Genomic DNA, 27,229 nt, shown 5'->3' with positions numbered 1-27,229 from the left:
GGAATTATATGGGAGGCAGCTGAAAAGGCAAAGTTTTCACATTTGAATGCAGCCTGTGAGAGTTTCATGATTAGGATGCTCTTAGGGGGGACTTCACAGTGATGAAGACAATGTAAGATTACTTTGATTCTCTTGACCATTTTCCTCATGATGCGAACAAATTCCAGAGTACTTTGCTATACTTGTGACTTGCAGAGACCTATACTTGCCAAAAAAAGAAACCCAGGAACTTCAAGGGTTGTAAAGTCTTGCTTAGGTCTCTACTATCTAGGTTTGGACTGTCTGGAGAATGTGTTGGGACCAAAGACATCTCTTATACCCTAAGAATTTGACAAAGTAGAAAACAAAATGGGACTTTTCAAGAAATCATTTTATTCATTTTATCACAGAATTTAGAGAAGCTTAGAAACTTAAACAAGGAATTAAATTTTTATGTCATTCAGGTGAAGCCTATGGATCTCCTTTTGGAATAATGCTTTTAAATATATAAAACAAATCCACAGAATCAAAAGGAATCCAGTTATCTTGAAATGTGGTTATTAAAATATTTTTTAAAAAGTTCACAGTCCACAGGTTAAAAGAATCCCTTATTTAGTCCAATCTTGCTGATGGGGAAACTGAGTCTCTGAGAGTTAAAATAATTTGTTCAGGGTCACACAATAAGTAAGGGAACAGAGCTAGGATTCAAACCCCAATCTTCTGACTCTAGATCCAACATTTTTCTTCCCCCTTTTTGCTTTAAATTTTATTAAAATGCTATTTAATTTTTTTTCAGTTGATGAACAATCAATTTTCCTTTCTTTCTACCCAACCCTACTTGGGAAAAAAGGAAAAGAAAAACAAAATCCTTGTAACAAATGTATATAATCAGGTGAAACAATTTCCTTCATTGACCATGTCAAAAAAAAATCAGTGTTCTTTCCACTCTATCAAACTATCTCCAATCAACCACTCATTCAGAATACTTTGCTCCCCAGCTCTAAAGTTGGTAGGCATAGTGGAAGAGAAAGGTGAACAATATTGTATTGAAAGTCATAGTCTCTGTGCTTACAAGGAACTCAGAAGGGAAGCTAAGATGTGTATGTGCATGACTGATTATGACAAAAGGCAGAATGTGACCCTTGCTGAGGGGGAGAAATTAAGTTCTGGTTGTCCAGAAGAGAGGGAAATCAATTCCTGATAGAGTAGAGGTGAAAGAAGGCTTCATGGAGGAAGTGGTATTTAAATCCAGTCTTGAAGAATGAGTAGGATTTTGACAGGTAGAGATGAAAGAGTGGACATTTCAGGTAGAGGCAAAGGTATGAACCAAGAATATATTGGAGAATGGCATGGCACCCACTTTATAGAGAGCATATGGCATATATGGTGGACAATAAGAATGGAAGGGCAGGTTGGTTTTGAGTTATCAAAAGCCAAGCTAAGCAGTTTGGACTTGCTTTGGTAAGGAGCAAGGGGAGTGATGTGCTGGGATGTGGAACTGTTAAAATGTAAATGGTGTCAGTATCAAATGCTAATCTCCAATATGGTAAGGATAGCCTTTCTTCTTCTCCTGTGCCCCAGATTCTGGTATAGTCAGGCAAGTCAGTTGCTAGATAGACTCTTGGGAATTCCTGGTCATAAGAAATCCTGGAAGATTAAAGCATTTTTGGTTCTTAAAGAAACCTGGTTTCCTATTAGAGAATGAATTCCCCAAATCTCTAGGTTCTACCATCTCTTCAGTCTCTTATGCTGACGAGTTTGGGTAGTGGAATGGAAATAATGTTAGTTTCTCTTCATTATTTCAACTCCTGTTATTCTTAGACTTGCCTTTCATTTCCCTCTCTTAATTCCACAATTACTAAAAAGAAAAAAAAATACGTAGAACTGGGGAAAAGTAAAATACTAAATAAATAAAAAAGAAAAAAAAACAGAAGAGAAGGAAGAAAAGCAAGGAGAAATAAAATCTGAAGATATGACAATCAGATTGGTTTGAAGTGTTTACTCCGTAGTAAATAAATACACTGTGATAAATAAAATAAGTACGCTGTGATACAAATAATGAAATCATTCTCTATTCTCAAAGAGCTTACAAGCCTGGCTGGGGGGAATGAAAAAAAAATGGGGATAAAGAGACTTAGAAATGGGTGGGTTGAATAACCTTCCCTTTTGCCATGACACTATAGGATGTAGCAGAGGTTAAATTTAGTTTCCTCCTGAGTGACTTTAGATAATGTCTTTGAAATAAATCAGCAGAGTAGCTCTAGGCCAAGAGCAGTTAGCTTCTGTTATAAGTTATTGGAAGGAAAAAAAAGGAATTGAATACAGCAATGGTGTTAATAAGAAAAACTGAATCAAGGATTACTATGCAGAGAGGGAGAGGGCATATTTTGTAGTGTTAATTATAAGGTCTAGTTAACTTATTTACAATATCTCATTAAACCAAGGACCTTTGAGAATAGCGATGCTATTGCTTTAACATTTTTAACATTTTCTGTTGCTGTATGTGTGTGTATGTCTGTGTGTGAGTGAGTGTGGGTGTGTATGCAATTGCTTAAATAGTCTGATTCCATTTGCATTATTTTTGCTGAGTTTCCCTGAAGTCACATTATGAAAGACAGATTTTTTTGCATCACAAGGAAAAAATACTTGGGAAAGTTAGTCAAGGAAATCTTTTCCTTTCATCCAAGTCTCACACAGATGTTCTTCCATGAAGCCTTCCCTGTCTCTCCATGATGAAACTAGTCTTTCTTCTACTGTCTTATAGAGCTTTGAGACTTTCCCATACACATATAATTTGTATCAAGTAACTGTAACATTAGATTGTAAAGCTCCTTGAGAGCAGACAGTCTTAATTTCATCTTCATGCCCCCTTAAAGTATGCAGAACATTTCTGGGCTTCCGGTAGATAACTCCATCAATCCAACAGCAAGCATTTGTTAAGTATAGGTCAGTAAAGGTGCTAACAAATGAGGAGATGGCTAAAAGGAAGATTTTTAAATGACAGTAGAGAACAAGAGGGTTTGGATAATCTACACTGAACCTTTGACTAATTTATTTAATATATGGATAGCTACAGGAGTTCCACAGCCAACAACAGTCATAATTATATGACTTGGATATCGGTATACCTGAAAGACTAGGAATGAGCTCCATAGTGAAGGCCATGGATGTCTCTGATCTTTTAGTCCAAGGTCAACACCACCCAGGTTTACTTCAAATTATGGCACAACTCAGTATCTATTGCTTTTCTTAAGAACAAGTAATAAAGGGGAAGACCAAAGGACACAAAGGAAAAGATATCCAGATAAATGGACTCCCCAGAATTATGTTACTCCACCATAACAGGAACTCATCTGACCCTCTTATTTGATTTAGTTCTTTCCCTAGTTAAGATTCTCAGTTCTATTGTTATAAAAGCAGCTGGGTGTTGCAATGGATAGAACACTAGTCCTAGCATCAGGAAGACCCAAGTTCAAATCCTGCCTCAGACACTGAGAGTTCTGGGACTGTGGGCAAATCGTTTAACTGCAGTTTGTCTCATTTTCCTCAGCTGGAAAATGCACTCCTTGCAGGGTTGCTGTGAGGATCAAAGGGAATATATTTATAAAGTGCTTGGCACATAGTAGGCACTTAATACATGCTTTCTTTCTTCTTCCCAACAATAAGGATCACTTTAGGGGATACCAACCCGGAGAGTTGGGCTCTTCCTACTTTTCTAAATAGGCAGCGTAGACCAGGAGAGACTATGGTCTCTCCTTTGTGTTATTAACAACAGCTGTAACCTTCCTGTTCCCACTGTTTTATCACTCTGTATCTTTGATTATACTACTAATAATGACCATTTCTCAGGGTTTTATTTCAGCATTTTCTTTTTCCCCTTAAGAAATATATGTAGTGAAATAAACATAATAATCAGTAGTTTATTCAATATTCTATCAGTCTGGAGTCTATTAATGGATACTTCTGTACATGGAGTTGTGAAATTAAAGAATGCTTTGGTGGAAATGTTTATTTCCATATTCAAGGAGAGATTTTTTCTGGACGTACTCTGAGTTTATGAGCTCAATGGACTTTTAGGGTCTCCAGAATATCAACAGCTCAGCTGAAATCAGACTTTAAGTCTGACTTTCCTAGACTATTTAGGGCTTAAAGACTCAATTAAAGGTAAAATTTAAAAAGAAGAATGAAGGGAAATTGATTACAATATAGTTTGAGAAAAAGGCTAATTATGGGAATTGGTTTTGAAGTTCTTGGGCAGTTGATTGTCCCCAGTTCCCTTCCTTCTTTTCACGATGTCCTCTTGGTTCCTTCTACATTTTAGCCCCTCTTCCTCTACTGCCATTTTCACTGTCCTTTCTTACCCTTTTTAGGTCCTTCTTCTGCTACTAGAAATGACTTCTGTTGAAACTCTACCTTCATAAAATACTGCTGAGGCATATTTTTGTCATGTTAGCCCAACTCTCAGATCGTGGTTCCATCAAATGGACAATCATTGCTTGACGTGATTTGTTCCAGGCACCCACTGATTACATCTTAAGTAATTTTAAATGTTTCTCAAAGTACAGCGTGCAAATTGTCCATGTTTCATTCTGTGGCACTAGAAACGGTTAGATTTGGTACTACTGAGACAACAGACTACAGTATAAAGAGCCTATCACTGGGATATGAGAAACAGACCCTCTGTTTCACTGTTGGGAGAACTATGAATTGGACCAACTATTTTAGAAAACAATTTAGGGTAATGCAAAGAACAAATAAGTGAGAAAGGTTTATATCCTTTCACCCAGTAATCTCCCTCCTGGTTTATACACCGTGGAGCTTATTAATAGTAAGAGAAGACCTGCTTGTACCAAAATATATTCCTAGGGAACATTATATGTAAATAGAAAAAAATTGGAAACAAATTGTGTGCCAAGCAATGGAGGGATGATTGAACAAATTGTGATTGATGAATATAATGGAATACTATTGTACCATAACCAATGATAAATATGAATATTTAAAAAAACTACAGGAGGACTTTTACGAAGTGGGTAAGAGTAAAGGTGGCAAAAAGAAGAGAACAATTTATATAGTGACTACATCATAGAAATAAAGCTTTAAAAGTCAACAACACTGAGAAAAAAAAATGTTGATCTTAACTTGTTAAAATTAAAGCACACACCCTTCCTTAATTTAAACAAACAGAAAACTCCTGAAGTACAAGGTTCCACGAAATGTTTGTTGCAGTTACTTTTTTATACTGTTTGGTTTAACTGTTTTCTGAAATTATTCTACATGTCTGAAAGTACTCTATGTGGGAGGGGGTGAGAGTGAGAATTGTGAAGCTTTTTGAAAAGGTATCATGTGAAAAAATGAAATTTGTTAATTAAAAAAAATCCTGGAAATGAGGAGACCGATTCTCTGCCACTGACTAGTTGTAAAATCTTAAGTCGAAGCATTTCTCCTTTCTAAAGGGGAAATTTATTTACAAATTCCCTCATTTGCAAAATGGGGAACTTAAATTATCTCAAATGTCATTTTCTACTCTAAAATGCTATGATTTTAAACTATGGTTGATTTATTCAGTTGCTTTCAGCATAGTACAAATAAAAGTAAGTTTAAGGTAGTAATTTCACTTAAATAAGCTCCTTGAGGGCAAGGACCATTTCATTTTTAGCTTGTTTTTATATGTCCAGTGCACAACATAGTGTGGGACTCATTGTAGGTATGTAATAAGTATTTGTGGATTGATTAAGTCACTTGGCTTGAATCTGCTCTAAGGACAATCCTAGATCTCTACCGGAGGTTGTGGATACATAGGCTCTTGTGCTCATATAATGAGATATTTGATCCTTCTCCCTTTCCCCCACCCCCATTTGCCTTTTCTGGTAGATTGCATAAAGCTCAAGACCACTCTTCTCCGTGACCCTCTTATACTGGAAAAAATGTACTGTACTGATGATAGGTCAGTAACATCACATCTATCAAATACGATCCACTATTGAATGGTAGTGTGGTGTAATCGATCACTGGATTTAGAGTCAGGAGAACAAGGTTTGAGTTCCTTTGCTCCTTATTAGCTGGGTGACCACAGGAGGTCATTTCACTCCTCTCTGAGACTCAGTTTTGATTTAAAACCCAAACCCAAACCTGCATAATAGAAGTTACAGGATTGTTGTGAGGAAAGCCTTTTGTTAGGATAATGTGTTACCCAAGTGTGAAATGTTCTGGTTATTTGAGAGAACCACTGTAATTCAATAAATTAGAGGTCAGAGCAATGGGGCTTCATGGCTTTTGGTTCGAGATTCCCTGAGGAAGCTGCTCTCCGATCAAGTCTGCCATTATACTTGTACAAGATTGAATATGGTTCTGTTCAAATGGCATCATTCCTAGAATACTAATGCATTACACTCAGCGTTTTAAAGACAGAGCATATTTCTCCTCAGCCTTGGATAGAAAGTGTCATTTTGTTGCTCTTGGTTTTCATTTTGTGCATGTGTGTCCTTCCTAGGCTTTTGAAATGATGCTTTAATTCCTGATTCTGATATTGTTCAGATGCAAGTTCACACTGAGATGTAACATATATTACGACTGACCAATTTCCATATAGATAAAAAAACCTCTCAATGTATTCATAAACTGTGCATTTGAAACCTGCTTCTTGAAGATGGATTGCTTGGCTTTACTGCTAAGAGGTTTTTTCCTGACTTACCAACAATTTTATTCCCTCAAAACACTCATTGCTGTAAATTATTCATTGCCTAGTTAGTAGTAACAGAGAATGCCTGGGATCCTTACAGGATGCTTCCTTTTCTATTTACCTCTAAGAGATTTGTTTCTAAATATTTGGGGGAAAGAAATAACTGAGAGTCCTTTGAGTGGTTACAGATGATATCTTAGATGTAGCAGGTGCTTAATCATGCTTATTAAGTGGAGCTGAAGGTACAGAGAATTTAAACATGTAAACTGTGGTTCCAAACAAAAGGCTGCTGTTGTTTATTTCGTTTTCCATAATTTTTACATAGGCAGTGGTCAGTCTCTGGGGCAATCACACAGAAATCTCTTTTTGCTTTATACCACCACCAGAGTTTCTTCTGAGATCATCAGAATTTGGCTTGTTTTCCACATTTCCTTCCCTTGCCCCCACCGGTTTTCCCTGGGGATATAGGAGTTGAGTTTGTTTTTAGGCTGATGAAAAACAGGAAAAGAATCCTCAGGTCCCCACAAGCAGTCAAGCTAAAAAGACAAAAAAAAGTTGGGTTTATCTGCCAGAAAACACCACCACCAACAACACTCATGCAAAAGTCTTACTCTGAAACCCTTAAAATTATTTCTTCTCCTTTCTTCAGTGGTTCTTCATCACTCTCAAACACCTTTATAGTCCTTCAGATTTATAATATTATCCTTTTACTGAGGCCTTCCCCAATATAAGAAAGTATTTCAGGTTGCTGGCAATTCAAGGTACTCATTCTTACCATGAATTCAACATTCCCAGATACTGATGTAGATAGACAACTTCAGATTTATGTTTCTGTTATGGCAGAAGAAGTCCCCTGGTAAAGGAAAAAAAAAACCTCATGATTTGTAGAGAATTAAGTAATGATCCTTCTAATGATTCCAACCTTCCCATACTGTTTGATAGGATTATACTACTTCTTCATTTATGGTCTTTCTGAATAGGTTGATAGCTGACAGCCCCCACTCTCAAGATCTCCACAGTTCACCCAGATCACATGTCCAATTGTGAAATCCAGGCTTTGGTCATGGCTTTGATTCCAGTTTTTCCTTAGCTTCATCTCTGGGTCCTGCTTGCTATAAGAACTACTCCATCTGGCCCAGCAACTGAGTGTTGTATGAGAAACCTTCCTCTTCAGAAGACTTAGTCAAGGAATTTTTTTCTTTTGTCTAAGAGATTAGATCAAATAGTTTCTTTAACACAGTCACTTTATTGTGGTTAAAGTGAATTCCTTTAGTTCCTGACTTGGCCCTAGGAGTTCTTCACCACTTACTCCATCACTGCTTTCACCTATTGACCTCTCTGGCACTAGGTAGTTCCCTCTTGTCCTGGGTCTATGTGGTTATTCTCTGATGTAAAAGATTGCACATGGTAGCTTCCCTCCAGGAAACCAGATTCTTTGCACTTCTCTTTAAACAACTCAGCTCTGGTTCTCATATCTTTATCTGGTTTACACAGCTCTCCATTCAAAAAGTTAAGTAGCTTAAGTGTATGACTAATCCTGACTTAATCAATCATCCTCAAATGTGGTGTTATTTTGGATGTTTATAGTTTATAGAGTAAAATCCTCATCCTTTACTCTCATTAACCTTCACTCATATGATGCTAACTTTGACCAGGCTCCTCTTGGGCTCTTCTTTTTCAGGTAATTACATAATAATGAGAAACTTCAATATTTCAAGTATTTGTTATTTTATTCCTGTGGGTTCTTCCTCCATGATGGCTCATTTCAAGGTCTTTATAGTCAATTATTTTTAAAGTTGCTGTGGACGAAAACATCACTACCTAATAGCTAACCTATTGATAAATCTCTCTGAATTTAGCAAGTTTGGTTCTCAAACAGCAGACCTCTAATCCATTACCGGATCTATAGTCTAGTGTGGTACAGTTGAAAGAATATTGGATCTAGACTTGCGTTCCAGTTTCACTTCCCTTACTTTCTGCCTCTTCAAGCCTTGATTTCTTTATCTATAAGGCTGAGATAATAATGTTTGTACAACCTATCTTTTATGGTGATTGTAATGATCAAATGACTAGAAAAGACATAAGAAGGACCATGAAAACAATAGCTATCATGACCATGGCAATGTACACGAAAAGATCAACAATAAAAAAGAAATTGGATGTTGCTTAATCATTATGCCTGGCACTAAAGAAGAGATGAAAAAATGTACTTCCTTCTTTTCATTAGAGAGGTACCAAGCTGTTGGTGTGGAACATTGCATATGTTATCAGATCCAGATGATGTGTTGATTAGTTTGGATTTTTCCTCTTCCTTATTTACTGTTCATTGCCATAAGGGATAGCTCTTATGGGAGTGAAGGCACAAGGATATAGTTCGAAATTAAAGTAATATAAAAAACAAAAGATATAAAAAATTGAAAAGTGAAAAAGGTTATACATATATTTAAGCTATTATAATTATAGTCTATATGCTGTCAGTAATGTATTAAATTCAGTTCTACAGGGAAAATATGTGTTTCATTCCATGGGATGATCTTAGGCACTTGAGTATATTAAAGTAGAATATGGTAGAGCTTTATACATTTGCACCATCTTTGTTCCTTCTAATCCCACATAACCTGATTTTCATGACTCTTAGACAAAGGAGAGCCAGGTCTGACTCAACAATTAATTTTAAGGAAAATCATGGTGTTCCTCTGGTTAAAGAGTTGGACTAGATTTGAGGGGTTTCAATTCTAATTGTAATTCATATACTTCTTCACTTTCTGTTCCACTAATGTTTTCTCTGCTTTTGTCCGCCAAGGTTAATGACATTTTCCATCTGTTTTCCTCTGAAGAAGTGTTGAGCAGGCTAACATACTCATCCCCTAGCCAGCTAAGGATAGAAATTATACACCCTTGGCTCTGACTTTATAGGTGATAGAATACTGGCAGAACCCTCTTGATCATTTTCCTTGTCTAATTATTAATTTACTATGGGTGTCAGATCTGTCCAGTCTATTCCTCCACCCTTCTTGCATATGCTACCCAGCTCCCCCCATCCTGGCATTCCCATCTTCAGTTTCCCTCCTCCTACCAAGGCTTCAGTTCGTGGATGACATCCTTACTGTTATAGTGCTGGTTGAGGGGATGAATGAAGAAATATTCATCGAGGCCTTTGGACTCTTTGGAAGAAATTAGAATACCAGCTAAGGGAGGGTATGGTGGCATATAAACCTAGAGCTTGCCTTTGGAAGCCATAGGAGTCCAGATGATAGAAGGCTGGCTCTTATTTATTAAGCTGCCCACTTTGCAGATGGCCTGGCAAGAGGATGTGATTCAATATGAGACATGATGGAGACTAATGTGAAGATTTTGCATGGTTTCATATTCTGCAGGATAATGATTGAATGCCTTTTTTCCCCTCCACCTACCAGGATTTTAATTTGGAAGGGGATTTTAAAAATATTTTATGAAATTGCTGCCTTCTGACACCAGACAGAAAGAAGCAGCCTGCATTTTTCTCAGCTTTCAAATGAAATTCCCAGGCGTTGACTTTATAAACATCTCCAGACTTCTGCATCTTGTCAAAGTTATTCCATGGCCCTCTGGCCTTCAAAAGGGAAGAGTTCTAAGAAGAGTAAGCCTCATCTCTTTCTTTTGTCAGTGTTATCATGTATATGGTTATCCTTTCCCATTACCATGTAAAGTGAAGCCAAAAGATAGAGCACAGTTTGTACTCTCTCCAGTCTAATTAGATGTGTTTTGTTATTTTCCGGATCATTCACCCTTGGTTCAATTTAAGTTTATTTTAAGACAGCCTAATCAACCCTTTAACTATAGGATTCCTGGTCTCCTTCTTCTCCCGAGAACTGATGCCTAATCGTTTAGCAAGAGCAATTCAGCTTTGGACAAAAGAAAGACATACGGAAAATGGAAGAAATAACCATCTTGAAACAGTCACAGAATCTCAGCTGTCAAGTCCAAATGGGGACTTGTAGATAGGCCCAGCCTGGATCATTGGCCTAGCAGCATGGCATATTAGAGTAGAACTGAATCTGCATCACCTGTCTGTGACTTAGTGGCTGTATGACAATGGGCTATCATTTAACTTCTCTGAGCCTCAGTTTTTGTCTCTAGGGAAACGGAAAAAAGTGACCATTTTACTGCTTCCCTCACAGAGTTGTTCTGAAGAAAGTAATGTGTAAGCAGTGAAATGCTCAATTAATTCAATTCAATCCAATTCAAGGCTCATTTATTGAGTGCTTACTATGGACTAGACATTGTATAAGGACCAGGAATACAAAGGTGAAACTAAAATCATCCTTTCCCTCAAGGAGATTATATTTTAGAGAGGGTGAGAATGTTTCTTAGGACCCCTGAGAGGGAAGACATCAAACTAAAAGGTAGACTTTAAGAAAACCACCCCCAAGGAATAAACATGGATTGACAAATCCAGAATCTGAAAACTTCCTTTCCAGCTTAAATCACACCATATAGGTCCTATCAACAGAAGCAGTAAACACTGGACCCAGGAACAATCATTCATTTAAACATTTAAGCATTTATGCCTATTACATATGAAGCATCAGGCTAAGTAATAGAGAAGATGAGACGATTACTGGGCCATTAAAGTAGGGACTCTCCTTGGGTTCATAAGGGATATTTTTGATGGTATTGAACTGAAGAAGGGGGCTACTAGTGATTTTTTTCCGTTGTGACTCAGATATGAAACATATACAGTAGTACTGGTTTTTAGTATTGGCAAAAGGACCTTGTAATCATTCAACATTACAGTCTAATTAGAGCCATCCATAGGAATCCTTTTCTGTTGGGAATGGTTCTCCCTACTACTGTAGAAAAGGAAGTTGGCAGAATGATTAATATTTCTATAGAAAGAAGAAACTAGGAATTATTATACTGAATCATTTTCATGGGACCAAAGAATCTTAGACTTTGGAGAGTTAGAAAAGCATTTAAAGGATATTTAATGCACCATCCAATTCTTCTCCACAACATCTCTGATAGGTAGACATCTTTCTACTTGAGGATGAAAACCTTACTCCATTCCAGATGAAGAGTTCAATCCCATTTCTTGACCTTGCTAGAATTCCTTTCAACCCACAATTCTTGCTTACAGAGAACCTAAATGATATGTCATCAGAGGACATGATTGCCTTAAATGATGTAAGCTTTAAAAATTATGTCTGATCTATTTTTCTTAGAAACCATTTATGGCTATCATTCATACTTTCATGCAAATCTTATTTTGAATTTATTTGTGTTTCATGGTAGTCTCATTTCTTGGAATAACAACTTGCCCAAATTCATTACTTTCTGTCTAAATTGCCCTACATTGCCTTGCCTGACTTTTATTGGGTCCCATGAATCTGATAGATAACCACGTATTTGATTTGTCCATGTAAGTAATGTCAGATTTTGAACATGCTTCTCTCTCCATCTGCCCTATTTTTGTGGAGTGTCACAATCCAAATTGTGCCACCTTGGGTTATTCCCTTGACCTCTCTGGGCTGAAGATTCCTTATGTGTAAGATGAAGAGGTTAGATTAAATAACCTCTAAGGTCCTTTACAATTTTGACATTTTATGAGTGTAAGAATCTATGAATCAGGTTGAAGTGTTTTTTGGGAAATATTGCACAAATGGCTATTGAGTATATAACATTAAGCTCTAGTGTTTGATGCCATCATAAATTAATATAGATTAACATATAAATTGATCAATTTGTATTTATGGAACAATGTACAGAACATTTCTCAGGAAGAAATATAGAATAATTTAGGACTGAACTTGAACTCAGATTTTCCAACTATTGACCTAGGGCTTGCTCCTGGTTACCACTGCTTCATAAGAAACACCATACCCAGAAAAAAGTTTGTTTTAATTTTTTTCTACCAAATATTTTATATGTTAATTACATTTGTGATACCCACTGCTTTATCAGTATACAACTAACCTCTCGTTTCTTTCTATGAGATGAGGTTTGTATTTGGAGCTTAAGTCAGCATGTTTGCAAATAATTTTCTCCTTCATTGCAGACTTTGTGTGCTGTTTTTTTAAGAATAGTTTTAGATATTTATGTATCAGAAGTGATGGGAAAAATAATTTTTAGCATAATTGTTTCAGTGGCTGCATACCACAGTGTCTTCTGGGAGCTACCAGATGTCACTCTGATAGATGAAGTCTAAATGGGCTTGAGGAGCTCCTCATTTACACACATTTTGACTCAGAAGCACACAAAATGTCAAAGTTGTAAGAGACCTTGAAGTTCATCTGTTCTCATCCTCTCATTTAACAGAGAGGCTAAGTGATATGCCCTAGGTCACACAGCAGAGCCAGGATCTAATTCCAAGGACTAGTCCTTTATCTATTGTGTTTGAGAAAATTAATTTCCTGTTATTTTGTCATAAAATCATAGACTGTTAGAGCTAGAATCACTTTAGATATTAGCCTGTCCAACTCCTTCATTTACCCTATTACGATATGGAGACCCAAAGACAGAAAGCTTTAACTGAGATCAGAGAGCTAATTGGTAGCACAGCCCAGACTAGAGCCAGGTTTCTTGATTCTCAGGCTAATCTTCTTTCCAAATGGGAGGTAAGTAAGCTCTTAAAAGTATTGGCATCCCTTATTCTATTACAAGACTCTTTAGTGGAGTGCCTTAGGCATCTGTAACCCAGAATAGTATTGGCTTCCTCTGTAAAGCTCATGGAAACTTTCCATTGTCTTTATCCTATCCTGGATAGTGATAATGTCTGGGAAAGGACATTCATTTTTAAGGGAAGTTCTACACAGAGAGGATTATGGCACCCTCTCTACCAAAGTTATCATCTTTGATAATTCCAAGGAATAGATGAAACCTTCTTGTTAAGCTCTGACTATCCATAGTCAAAATTAATAATTCTGACTCTGAAGACAGCAACAATAAATACATTTTTTATCAACTTTTTAATACATATTCAACTGAGCAAGGGAGGGAGAACTTTCAGCACAGTGTCTTGGGGCAAAAAGGGACAGAGCGATTCAGTCCTAGAGAGCTAGATTCAGAGCCAGAGGCCCTGTGTCACACAAGTTCTAAATTCAAGAGTCTCACTAGACTCAAGTTTTTGCTTTGCTACTTTTCCTGCCTATATCTTAGGAAAGTTCCTTAATGTCCCTAGTCTCAGTCTCTTCTGTAAAATAAGGCAGTTGGAATTCAGTGAGATGACCTCTGAGGGATCTGAAATCACACATTGTTGGTAAGACTGAGGCCGGTAGTAAGAAGGGAACAATATGGAGCTGGGCCACCAGCAAGGGTCTTACCTTGGGTGTGGATGCCACTTTGGATGGTAATGAGGTTATGCACTATCAGGAAAATTGCTAATTAAATGAATTATTCTTGTTGAGTGCTAAACTTAATTGTTTACATGCTAGTGAAGAAGCCAAAATACTATATGTACCTTCTAAATTTCAATGCCTGGTAACTACAGCTATCGGTCCCTAATTAATACTCTGGCACTTGAACATTAAATTTGCAGTAAATTTATCTTTTTCTTTCACATCACTTACATTTTTGGATGAATACATACATGCATATACATATACATACATATTATACACACACACATATAAACATACATACATATTTCCATACTCACTTAGCCACAATTTGTTAAAGAGATTTAAAAAGAAAGAAGCCAACATATCAACTGACTCTGATAACTTATGCAGTATCCCACAGTCCTAGACCTCCACCTCTACAAAGAGGGGAGGAAAGTACATTTTCTGACTGCTTCTCTGGGGTTGAACTTAGTCATTATAATTTCCCACCACTGAGTTCTGTTTTTCATTCCTTCCATTTGCATCAGGTTATTTTTCCTAATAAAAATAAGAAAACGAGCAGAGTAGAAACCCTTGTGGAGCAGAGGAACAGGGATTATAGCCCAAGGCCTTCCTTAGCGCTTGGCACAGTTCTTGGCAAATACTAGGTGCTCAGCAATTCCTAGTTTACAGGTTAAAACAATTATTCCTTTTTGCCACACAAAGCCAGGCTCCTCAGTGTCAAGATATTAGTTGTTTGCTCACATTTCCAGATAAATCTTCCTTAGGCATGACTGATCTCATCAGTCCTTTTCTCAAGGGCCTTCCATGACATCCTATTGCCTACAGAAGGAAATTCAAACTCTAGACTGCCTTTTAAGGAACTTCACAGCCTAGAATCATCTTAGCTTTCTAGCCTTATCTCATGTTACTTCCTCATATGTACTATATATTCAAACTAAAATGAATATTCACAGTTTTCTATAAATGCCCCATACAGATAGAGTCTCTTATAAATGTTCCCTGCTCTCTTGGGGTTTCTACTCCCTGCTCATTATGCTTATTTTGTTTAGACAAAAAAAATGACCTGCTGTAAGTTGAAAAAGCAAAAAACAAAATTCAGTGCAGTGAAATTAGAAAGAATACCCTTGGCTCCAGAGAAGAGACAAGAAAATGTACATTCCTCCTTTCTTTGCAGAGGTGGAAGGCTAGAAGACTAGGACTGTGTAATAAATAAATAAGTAAATACATAAATATACACACATATACATATATGTAATATACACATACATGTGTGTACATATGTGTGTATATATACATATATATATGCATGCATATATCCGACTCAGTTGATGTATTGGCTAGTTTTCTTGAAATGCCTTTTCTTATTTCTTTTAAGATCTTAATGGTAAGTTGTTGTTGTGTTTGTCCTTTGTTTTTGAAGAAGACTGACATCAGGGAAATGATGACATGACTTGCAGTTGACTTGGAGTGAGGGAGGGCTGTGCAAGGTCACCAGCCTCACTTTCTCCTCCAGAGCCATCTGGATCCTGTGTTCAGATATTCATCAGCATGACTGGAGATGGCTTGGGATGCAATGGGGGACTGGCCCTTTTAGGATAAGGTCTTTTCAGGTTCTCACTTTAAATGAAGTAAGGCCCATTCAGTGAATAGGCCTCTTAAAGAAGTGAGTCAGGGGTTTGAGTGGTAAGTCAGCAGACAGGGAAAGGGGAATGCATGTAGCCCAAAATATAAGTGATGTGAAACCAGAAGAAATCAATACAAAATACAGTGTTCAAGTGATTGTTAACTAGGAGTGGTGACTGTAGCTTTGCCTCTGAGCACTGAAATGTAAAAGGTACAAATAATATTTTTCCTCCTTGGTGCCTCTGTTCATGCCCTTTGCTGTCTGCTCTGCCTCCCCCACGTTTCTGGCAGTTGAAATCCTGCCCATCCTCCAAAATCCAGCTTAGATGCCAATTCCTTCAAGAAGCCTTCTCTGGTCCTACCTGGAGGAAGACAACCTTTCCTTCCTCAGATGTAACATGGCACTTTGCTACAAGCTCTTGAGGGCAGAGACCACATAATTTTTCATTTTTGAATCTAATGCTGGCTGTTAGGAGGTACTTAGTAAGTAAGGATCTAATAAACTGAACATAGAAAGGCAAGATATAATTTGTCATCGCTGTTCGTCCACATCTTGTATTCCTTCACTGAATTATGAATCCCAGGAGAGAAAGGCCTCAGTTTTCTCATTTGTAAAAGGGGATAATAATACTTGTGGTGCCTGTCTCATAGGGATTCTGCAAAGAAATGGCTTTGCAAACTCTAGAGTGCTTATAGAAATGTGTATTGCAACTATTTAACTGACTGTTCCAAGGCACTCACTTATTTTACTCTAATATTCTTCTTTGCTTTTACTCTTGGGGTTAGTTATTTAGTTTTTTTTTAAAGGGAACAAACTCAAAAGCTGTTGTGTTTCCTGTATCGTAGTTCAGTATCTAAAGGACTGTTTCTCATGGATCAAATTCAGTAGGAATAGGTATGGAAAAAATTGGATGAGACAGCACCAAAAAATAATACTTAAGATATGATATGGCCGGATAAGATACAGATAATATTATTATTACCTCTGTTACCTGTCTCAGTTTCTGTCTCTGAGTCTCTTGTCTTTGTGGTTTTGTCTCTGTCTCTCCATCACATTTAGTGTCTCTCTGTCTTTGTCTATCTTTCTCCCCTCCTCTCTTTTCCTTCTGATCAGAAACATGTGCAGGTCTTTCCTATCAAAAAACCCAACCTAGTTTCAGTCAAACATTATCCTATATCGCTTTCTGTTCCCAGCTAAGTTTCTAGAAATAGTAGTCTCCCTACTGTTGTCACTTTCTCATCTCCATCTCATTTAAAAGTCTCAAATTCTCTCCCAGGTCTCTGATGATCTCATAACCTCCAACTCCAATAGATTTTTCTCCATCCTCATCATCTTGGACCTTTCTACACCCCTACTTTTTTGTTTTTTCAGGGCAATCAGGGTTAAGTGACTTGCCCAGCATTACACAGCAAGTAAGTATCAAGTAACTAAGGTCAAATTTGAACTCAGGCCCTTCTAACTCCAGGGTCATTGCTCTATCCACTGTATCACCTAGCTACCTGGATCACCCCTCTCTAACTCAATACTTTCTTCTCCTTTGGCTTGTACAACACCATTCTCTTCTGATTCCCCTTCTGCCTCTATGACAGCTCTTTTTCAGTCCTTTTGACTCATTATTCTCCACCAACCTCATGATTGTCTCTCCAAAGCTCTGTCCTAGATTCCTTTCCTTTTCTCTCCACATTCCCCTCTTGGTGTTGTAATCCACTCTATGCTGCAATTACTGTCTCTGTTTTGATGACTACCAAATCTATAAATGCAGACCTGATTTCTCTTCTAATTCTCCGGATCAATCACTTTTTTTGCATACCCTCGCACCACATTCAATGATTTGTTAACCCTTGTCAGTTTTATTTCCTCTCCACTTATGTTGCTACCATCTTAGTTCAATACCTTATGACGTCCCTTTTAAACTATTGCAACGGCCTTTTAGCTGGTTTCCCTGACAAGCTCATCTATCCCCTCTCCAATACAACCTTCACAGAGTTGCCAAATTCATCTTGCTAATGCACACACAGATCTGAATGTGTCATCTACCCGTTTAAAAAATATTCAGTGGCTCCCTATTGTTTATAAGATCAATACAAAGTACTTCGTACATTTAAAGTTTTATACAATCTGGCTATAACTAACCATTTTAGCCTTTGTTCTTTAACACTCTATGTTTCTAATTTTGTCGGATTGCTCCCTGATCTCATCCTACTTTGTCCCGCATTCATGCATTCAGACAAAACCTTCCCTCATGTCACGTGGGGATTACACCCCTTTTCACATCCCCACCAGCTGCAATGCTTCCTTCACGATCCAGCTCAATAGCAACTTTATTGGGGTGGATGATTAAGGCCCCAGCAGTGAAAATTAGATTAGCACTGAGCCATAGAAGGTTTGACTAACTCATCCCTGCTTAGGAGGCACCCTTTAATATTCTCACAAGCACCTGCATTACAAAATGCCCCACTGTACCCTGAAATTTCAGAAAGTTTTGCTGTGTTTGATGTGGCCACAAAGGCAAAACCCTAACCTGGCAAATCTTCACCTTCCCCCCTCTCTTCTCAATAAGAGAAATATATGTCTCAGATGAAATAGAACTAAAAAAAATTTGTCTTTTTGGCAACATTCCTCATATATTTCAGCAAACCTTAGTCCTTATCCTGTATAAGATAAGAAATTCTGTCAAAGCCATGCCAGCTTTGGTCATACCCTGTGGGACCATTCCATCTGCAAGGCCAATCAATCAGTCGAAATGCTGAAAACCCCCAAAGCAAATATCACATGTAGGGATCAGGAATAGTGCCTTGTGTCTTTACTGGTGAAAATGCTGGGAAGTCCAAAGTGGAAGTCAAGAAGGAGAAAGAAGTGATAAAACTGCATACAGGAGTATAAAAGGACAGAGATGGGAGATTAGATAGTGCTGTCATCATCCACAGATATTTGCTGGTTTTTGTCAACAACCATTCTGGCTCTGGAGATGAGCCCCACACAAAGGTGCATATCAGGAGGACAAAGATAGCCAGGACCTTTATTATTAAAAGGCAGGTTTCAGTAGCCCTGGAATATGTATCCTTGCAAGTATCTCTAGATAAAAGTAGATCCAAGGATGAGAAACATGTGCTTGATGTTTTTTTTTCCACATTAAAAGGAAGTTCAGCATTTTGATACAGTGCCTATCTCAAAGGTGCTGATTTGCTTGGCAGAGATTGACCTGAGATTTGCTTATTATCCAGGTGCTATGAGCTAGCCTCACAATCCCAAAACATCACAACTCCAAGAAATTTCCTAGATTCCCCAGCTCAATGTACTTCGCAGAATCATACAATCAAAGAACGTGGGAGTTTGAAAGGACCTCAGTAGCCATCTAGACTGCCATCATCGTTATTATCATCATCATCATCTACAACCATTTGTAAAGTACTTCCCATGTTCCAGGCACTGTGCTAAGTATTAGAGATACAAAGAAAGGCAAAACATGGTCCCTACACTCAAGGAGCTCACATTCCAATTGGGGAGACAATTAAGCACATGCAAACTATGTACAGTGTAAATTATCATGTCAACAAACATTTATTAAGTGCCCACTGTGTACAAGCAGAGCAAAAGATAGTACTTAATTTCAAAGACTTCATGGTCTAACGGGGGGACAATATGCAAACAACTAGGTTCATACAAGATGTATACAGGATAAACCAGGGGTAGTCTTAGAGAAAAGGAACTAAGATTAAACAAGTCTGGAAAAGGTTTTTTGTAGAAGGTAAAGGACTTTAGATGAGACTTGAAGGAAGCCAGGAGACAGAGATGAGGAGAGAGAGAGTTTCAAACTTGAGGGGCTGCCATTGAAAATGCCCAGAGCTGGAGGATCAAAAGTTTTGTTCAAGAAAGGTCCAGGAAGCCTTTATCACTAGATTACAGAGTACTTGGGGAGGGAGAAGAGTAATAATATACAAGAAGATCAGCACATTACAAATAGTTTGAAAAAGTCAAACTGTGGATTTTGCACTTGATTTCAAAGACAATAGAGAGCCACCAGATTTTATTGACTTGGGGATAACTTGGTCTTAGTCTCAGAAGAAAATGATACAGTATGTATTGACTGGGAGGAGGGGGAAAAGGATTGAGAAAGGTTTCTTGCATAAGGAAACATATGAGCTGAGGATCCAGAGAAGCCAGGAAGCAGAGAAAAAGAAGAAGAATATTTTAATGACAGTATAGAAGAGCAAAGGCCCCCTCCCCAACCAAAAGCAACATGGGGGCCATCTACATTTGGTAGACATGACCTGAATGAAAATCCAGCAAGGGAGATTAAGAAAGAGTACAGTCAGACAAGCAGAAACAGATCTAAGAGAAAGCATTAGTATCATCAAAACCTAGATTGGAGAAAGTATCCAGGAGAAGAAGGTGTCAAAGGCTGTACCCGGACCAAGTAGGTCCAAGTAGGATGAAGTTTGAGAAATGACTATTAGATTTGTCAAGTTAGAGATCACTGGCAACTTTGGACAGAAGTGTTTTTGTTGAAAGATGAATTTGGAAGCCACATTATTGGGGGTTTAGAATAGAGCAAGAGGAGAGGAAGTGGAGACAATAATTACAGATGACTTTCTCTTTGATTTTAGTCTTGAAAGGGAGGAGAGATAAAGAACAAAACAAGTTGGAGTAATTATATTCAGTGAGGATTTCTTAAGGATAAGGTTCAACCCATCCACCAAAGGAATCTTTACTATACTGGTCGCTTAGACTTCTCCTTTGTCCTGATCATGCCTCATTCTCATTTGTGTTAATATTATGTCCCTTTCATTAGAAATAAGCTCCTTGAGGGTAGATACTATATTGTTTTACATGTTTGTATCACAGGTACCACACATAGTATCTTCTCACATAAATGCTTATTGAATTTAACTGTCAACAAATACGAATAAGACACAAATTAATATCTTTAGAGAACTTATGGTCAAATAGGAGGGAATAAGATATATATGTATATATATATATACATATATATATATATACAAATCAATGTATCAAGCAAAATAATATTTGTTAAAAACCTATGACATGCCAATTATCATGATGAATACTGGTAATATAAAGATGAAAAATAGTCCCTACTTTCAAGGAAATATGATGTAATAAATAACTTGCCATACCAAGTAGAGTGTGTTAAGAAAGTTATAACAAAAATGCTATGTGTTTAGAAGATTGTAAGATCGCTTCTGGTGTAGAAGGGGTAATGGGAGTTGAATTGAAGAAGAGGCATTTGAGCCAGGGTTTTATGGTTAAGGAAGAAAAACACAGGTTCTTTGGATCTGGGGAGGGGGAGGCTTTCAAAGCAGAAAGAATTAGTTTGGGGAACATTAAAGCATTCAGTTTGACTGAAGACTAAGTTATGGATAAGAGACAGATTTAAAGATTAAGGTTATGGCCATATTGTGAAGGACCTTGAATGCCAGGCATTTAAGTAGGCACACTGAGGTCTGCTCAGTAGACGAAGAGCAACACTGGTACAATGGAGAGCTGTTACCAGAGAAACAGTAACCAGTTAGGAAAATGATGCTGCAACCTATGGAAGAGGGCATGAACTAAGATAATAGTGTTGGGAAGGAAAAGGCTGGGATGAATGTTATGCCAGCGTAAAGCTCACCATGCCAACCATGCAGTTCTGAGTCATTCCTTCCTTCCGCATTCCAAACTGAGTTACAAAACCAGTCTGTAATCATTTGGATGGGTTTGGTTGCACTGGAAGTTCATTTTTAGGATGTGGGTAAGAATTAGGTTAAGAAATAGCTCTAAACTAGATCACAGCACTTCTGCTGTGCTCTGCAATGGACTCATCCCTTTGGATAAGACCTGAACTTGTTATCTTTTCACATAGTGGTACATAAAGTGGAAGGAGCGTTGATTTGAGTCAGAATGGCTGAGCTAATATCTAAACTTTGCCCTTTACCATCCACGTGAACCTGGGCAGACCACTGAACCACTTTGAATCCAGTTTTTCTCTATATAAAATGAGAGGAGAGTGAACTAGATGATGTCTAAAATTCCCTTTAAGCTGTTGATCTATGATCCTATAATGCATATTCGACAAAAGTGTAGCTAGAAAATGTAGACTTACAGAGCCTTAGAGTCAAAAGGGACTATCTGAAGCAATCCCTTTGTTTCACATATTTAGAAAAGAAAAAAACAGTTGAGGTCCAGAGAAGAGAAGTAATTTGACTAAAGTCTTATAATCCACGGCAAAATCAGGAGTAAGACCAACATAGTTGATAGTAGTTGACCTTCACAAGACTAGTATCCATGTCTCAAAGCTCCAAGATCAGTGCTATTTCCACTTAACTGATGTTCACTCATCTCATTTGCTTAGGTGCTTAATGATGCTCTTTGAATCTGCAAAACTGTAGGATTCAGAGCCTGGAGGGACCTTTGTTTTCAGTTGCTTCTGACTCTTTGCAACACTATTTGAGATTTTCTTGGCATAGATACTGGAGTGGTTTACCATTTCCTTCTCTAGCTCATGGGGAAATGGAGGCAAATAAGGTTAAGTGACTTGCTCAGGGTCACACAACTAGCAAGTGTCTGAGGCCAGATTTGAACTCAAGAAGAAAAGTTGTCTTGACTCCTGGCCTAGCAATCTATCAACTCATGCACCTAGCTGTCCTTAAAAAAACATCACTTAATGCAACTCCCTCACTTTACAGAAAAGGAAACTGAAGCTCAAAGAGGTAATGTGAGTTGGCTAAATTTTACGTCGACCAAAGTAGCACATTGACATGGTTGTTGCACCATGTAACCATTTGTTCATACTTCTACCCACATGATTTCATTTGATCTTTACAATAACCTTGTGAAGGCAGTTAGACTGAGTCAGTAACCCTCCCCTATCTTTCAGTGCTCCTAGTCCTACTTTCTATCTCTATAGATGGTACATCTGATATGAGGGAGGGTGGATTCAGTCTTATTTTGGCTTGGTCAATCTTCAGAATATATAATTTCTCAAACATCTTTTTTTTTAGGAAAAATTTCAATTTCCTCAAAGGATAGTTTTTTCCTTTTCAGCAAAATGAAAATCTTCTTGGCACCCAACTTGTCTTCTCTGTTTTGTGAATGTGGGACAAATCACATAGTTTTGGTTATTGATTATTAACCTTCTTCTCCTCTACTGTCTTTAAATTATTATTGCAGTGGGTGCATGAGTAGTCTGGAAGCATTTCTCAATTTATTTCCTAGGTCAATGCGAGTTCATTTGTTATCTTTTCCATTCTTCTGCATAGATTCTTTTAAAATAACTGAGTCTTTAATCCAATAAGTCTCTATTTTTAAATAGTTACTTCCATATCTTTAACTGCTACTATGAACACCTTGAGTATGGACTTCTAACTGTTCTACTGAATCTCTGGGCTCTCGTTAATCTATCCTCAAATTCTGTTCAGGTGGCACAGCGGCTAAGAGCCCCAGGCTCTCGAACCTGAGTTCAAATTTGGCCACAGACACTTAATAGCTTTTTGACCCTGGGCAAATCACTTAACCCTGTTTGCCTCAGTTTCCTCATCTGTAAAATGAGCTGGAGAAGGAAATGGCAAACCACTGGGGTCACAGTCAGTCATGACTAATTGACTGAATAACAACAACAAATGCTATTCTGTTTCTGTCTGCATTCTTCTTTCCCCAGATTTCATTTATTTTCTCTAGTAGCTCCTGGCTTTTTCCAGGACTACATTGAAAAAATCCATCAGGCCCACATGAGGCATCTAGGACCTGGAATTGGTCTCCTGACTAAATGTCTACTGGCTTCCTTCGACTTATTTTTGTTTTCAGGGGCTTCTAATTGTCTAAGAGGTTCATGTTCCAAGTCCCATTGGGTCAATCAGACCCGAATTTTCCCCAGTCTCAAATGAAAACAGGTAAGATGATCCTTCCCTCTCAAGTTGCAGTACCTACTGAAGAGTCATAAGGTATCAAAGTTGAATTCGACTTCCGAGGGTATCTAATCCATCCCCTGACTATTGGTCCCAAATCAAGCTGGGCATTCTTTTCTTTGTTATATTTTTTTCTTAATTCTGTGAACTATGGAAGCACAAGGGTTCAGGCACTACTGATACTGATCACTGTTTTTACGATAAGTCAATAAAACAAAAAAATGTGCCACACTTCTAATTTTATCTGCAGTAGTTCTTCAAGTAAAAGGCAGTGCTTGTTCTGTTGAAGAAGGGTTTGGATAGATTTTTTGTTTTACTGGAAAGTGGCAATCTTTTCATTGTAAGTTTTCCATGTAATAGGCATCTAGAGTAAATATATATTAAGAGTCAAATACAAACCCAAGCTGCTTGTCTATTGTCTCTCTACATGTGTTAGGTAAGGGGTAGATGTCATTCAAAGCTCAGATTAAGAATAATCAGATTTTTTTGTTTTTTAAATAGATCTCTCCTCTCCGGGTTGTTACGTTCCTACATATATTGAGTAGAAAATATTTAAAAACATTTTTTTTAAAAATTAAGTATTTTTAGTTTTCAACAAGTAGAAAATATTTTCAAGGAATGAAAGAACTTGTGAGTTGTCTGAAAAAAGGTAACCTGTGCTAATATCATCAATACATATATTAAAATTGGAATAACACAGAAAACATCAGCATGGTTCCTGTTCAAAAATGACTTGTAAATTTGTGAACAAATTTATATTTTTGGTTGGATAAAAGGGAGCATTCTGCTGGGAGGAGAGAGGTTTTGTTAGGAAGTGTTACTCTCAAATATTCAGTTGATCTATGATTCCATTGATTCAGGGGTTCCCTCAAATTATGCAAATCTCAAGCCATCTTTGCTTGTCCAACCTATATGACTTGTCTGTGTTCTTCCAAAAGAACTCTACCTGGGGAGCCCTCCAGTATTCTAGAGGCCTTCCTTCATTTCTTCTGAGATCATGAGGCTACTAGTGGAGCACTTTGGCTGAATACTTGTCAATTCTCATTCTTGACATCTGACCAGTTTATCCTCTCATCTTATAACCCAATTTCTCAATGGAATCTTTCACTCCTACTCTTCTTCAGAGTTCGTCATTGTTTGCATGAGGCAATCTGGTCACCCCAATCTTAATCTGCAATCTATGAACTTTTAAAAGAATAATGGCTCTTTTAAAATAATTGGTTTCTCTTGAAACTCAAAATATTTTATTTTCTGTGTTTAAAAAGCATTATTCTGAGGAGAGATCCATAAGCTTCATCAGACTGCCAAACAGGTCTATTCAAATTCTTGTTGAAAGCTAGGTTATAGACATTCTTTCACAGATAGATGGTCAGGCCAAATTCTTTTGAGTGATTACAGATTTATTTTAGGGAGCCTGACATTGTTCTGGGCTTGATGCAATATGAACACCATATGTAAACAGGAACTATGCTTATAGAGAAGGTAGAAATGGGGCTAAAGACAACAGTGATAGTAAACGCAACTGAATTAGACCAAGTGTATAGAAAGGAGATCTGGGCTAGAGGTAATAATACAAGTGTAAAGGTGTTGAGAGACTGATATAAATGTACCCAATGGAGAGGAATATATTGAAGACAGAGAAAAGTTTTCAGACCTTATTAAAACTGAAAAAGGGAGAACAAATGAATACTAATAACTCCTGACCTGAATGCCTACTCTCCCATCTATATTAAATCTTTATTAGTTGAGGGCATCCTCAACAAAGGTATTAGCAGGGACAAATCAGGCTTTCTCAAATAATATTCAATAAGGGACCACATCTTCATCATTTCATAACAAACTGCAAGATGTAGATAATAAAACATCTCATTGTACTTATCACTTGTTGATTCCAAAAAATCCTGCAAACAAACATTGATTCAGTAGAACAAAATGCTACTTTACTGGACCTTTTATAAGAAGGTGTCTGCTATTCATATAATAGAATCATGTACGATTCCTTAAAAGATATAACAGCAGAAATAACACCCTTCAAAATCTCTTTGATAATGAATACTAAGAGAGGTATAAAACAGGGAGATGTAAACTTACCAAGGTATTTACTATGGCAATGGAAGAGATCCAGCCTAGAGTTCAAGCCAAGAGGATTTCCCTATGAACAATGCAATCCTCCAGATGCTCCCTATGGGGGAAATATATGTAAAAACTAAAGAAAAAAGCATTAGGATCAATAAATATTTTAAGTGAAAAAATGGAGGGGAAGGGGGCAACATCTTTTGAACCTGTTCATTTGACTCCTGTTATTTCCATTCCAAAAGGAGCAGGCAAAGTCTAATTGCATCTGTGGAATCTATGACATCTATGAGAACTGGATAGTTCCAATCTGCTGAATTATATCCCAAAGAACCTCAAGTTTAGCATACCCCTGCTTGTGACTCAGCCTAAAAAACTTCATTATGGAATCCAGACTGAATTGGCTATACAAAGAGAAAGGGCTACTTCAGGTTAACTCACATGTAAAAAGGAGCTAAATGATTTCCACATTTGCATGAGGGGATGGTACTCTTGGTTGCTAGGCCACCCGATTGTTAAATCACTTGTATTTTAAATAACATTTCTTTCTTAAAACTCGTGTAACATATATTAAGTATATGCCAAAACAGTTACATAATGACATGGTTCCATAGCATGATTGTCCCAGATTTTCAAAGTTTAAAAGAAGTACGGTTACTTGAAAATCTATACCTACCTTTTCTCCAACTTAATCATCCTCCTGGACTGCTATTTTTCTTTTCATATGCTATTTTCATTAAGCCAACTTAGTGATAACTAAATGTTTTCCATAAAACTGACGCTTGGACCAAGTCTAATAGCACGTCTTTCATTTCAAAACAGATTTTCGAGCCATAGAATCTCTGAGTTGGCAGGCACTTCAGAGATCACTTACCACACCTCCTTCAAGCTGGAAAAGAAAAGTCCTCTCCAAGATTCCCAATGAGTGATCCTTTGGTCTTTGCTTGAAAAGCTCAAGTGATGGGAAATTCATTGTCTCCTAAGGCGATTCATTCCATTTTGGTTCAGCTCTAATTTTTAGGAAGTATTTCCTTACATGGAGCTAAAATCTGCCTCTCTGAAAATTCCATTTATTGTTCTTACTTTTGCCCTCTGGGACAAAGCAGAGCAAGTCTTAATCCTTCTTCTACATGGCAGGGCTTCAAATATTTGAATAAAACTCCCTTCTTCATATCTCCCTTCTTCCCCAGACCTCAACTGAACTCTTTTTTTTTTTTTTTTTGAGGCAGTTAGGTATCATAGTGGATAGCATTAATTATCCAATACGGAGTTAGGTAAATTTGTGTTTAAATCATGCTTCAATTACTTAAGAACTGAATGACCCTGAGCAAGTCACTTAAACTTCTTCAGACTCAGTTTCCTCATTTGTAAAAGGGCAATAATAGCCTGTAGCTTACTGGGTTACTTTGATGATCAAATGAAATAAAATGTAAAGTGCTTTGCAAAACTTAATGTACCATATAAATGCCAGGTGATGACAATGATGATGATATTATTTCTTTCCAGGAGAAATACTTTAGTTCTTTGAGCCAGTTTTCATAATGGATAGTCTTCAATCCCCTCTCTGTCCTGGTGGTCCTCTTCTGAATATAGTAAGGCTCATCAATAGTCTACTGAAAACGTAGTACCCCAAAATGAAGATGGT

General features: G+C 37.4%; 1 long non-coding RNA gene and 1 other non-coding gene across 2 annotated transcripts; one reads left to right on the top strand and one right to left on the bottom strand.

Moving 5' to 3' along the window:
* Positions 1-351: 351 nt before the first annotated feature.
* Positions 352-26,766, bottom strand: LOC140514487 (uncharacterized). The gene is made up of 4 exons (XR_011970705.1): positions 26,459-26,766; positions 25,603-25,693; positions 7,437-7,514; positions 352-7,197 (listed from the first exon to the last, which is right to left on the bottom strand). It is a non-coding gene; the product is annotated as an uncharacterized lncRNA (long non-coding RNA).
* On the top strand, positions 24,168-24,274 carry LOC140521796 (U6 spliceosomal RNA). Its single transcript, XR_011973090.1, has one exon. It is a non-coding gene; the product is annotated as a U6 spliceosomal RNA (small nuclear RNA).
* Positions 26,767-27,229: the final 463 nt, after the last annotated feature.

This window comes from Notamacropus eugenii, chromosome 1, assembly GCF_028372415.1.
Source record: "Notamacropus eugenii isolate mMacEug1 chromosome 1, mMacEug1.pri_v2, whole genome shotgun sequence".
NCBI classification, from domain to species: domain Eukaryota; kingdom Metazoa; phylum Chordata; class Mammalia; order Diprotodontia; family Macropodidae; genus Notamacropus; species Notamacropus eugenii.
The sequence above is the reverse complement of the archived record's forward strand: the minus strand, read 5'-3'. Positions and strand labels throughout refer to the sequence as shown.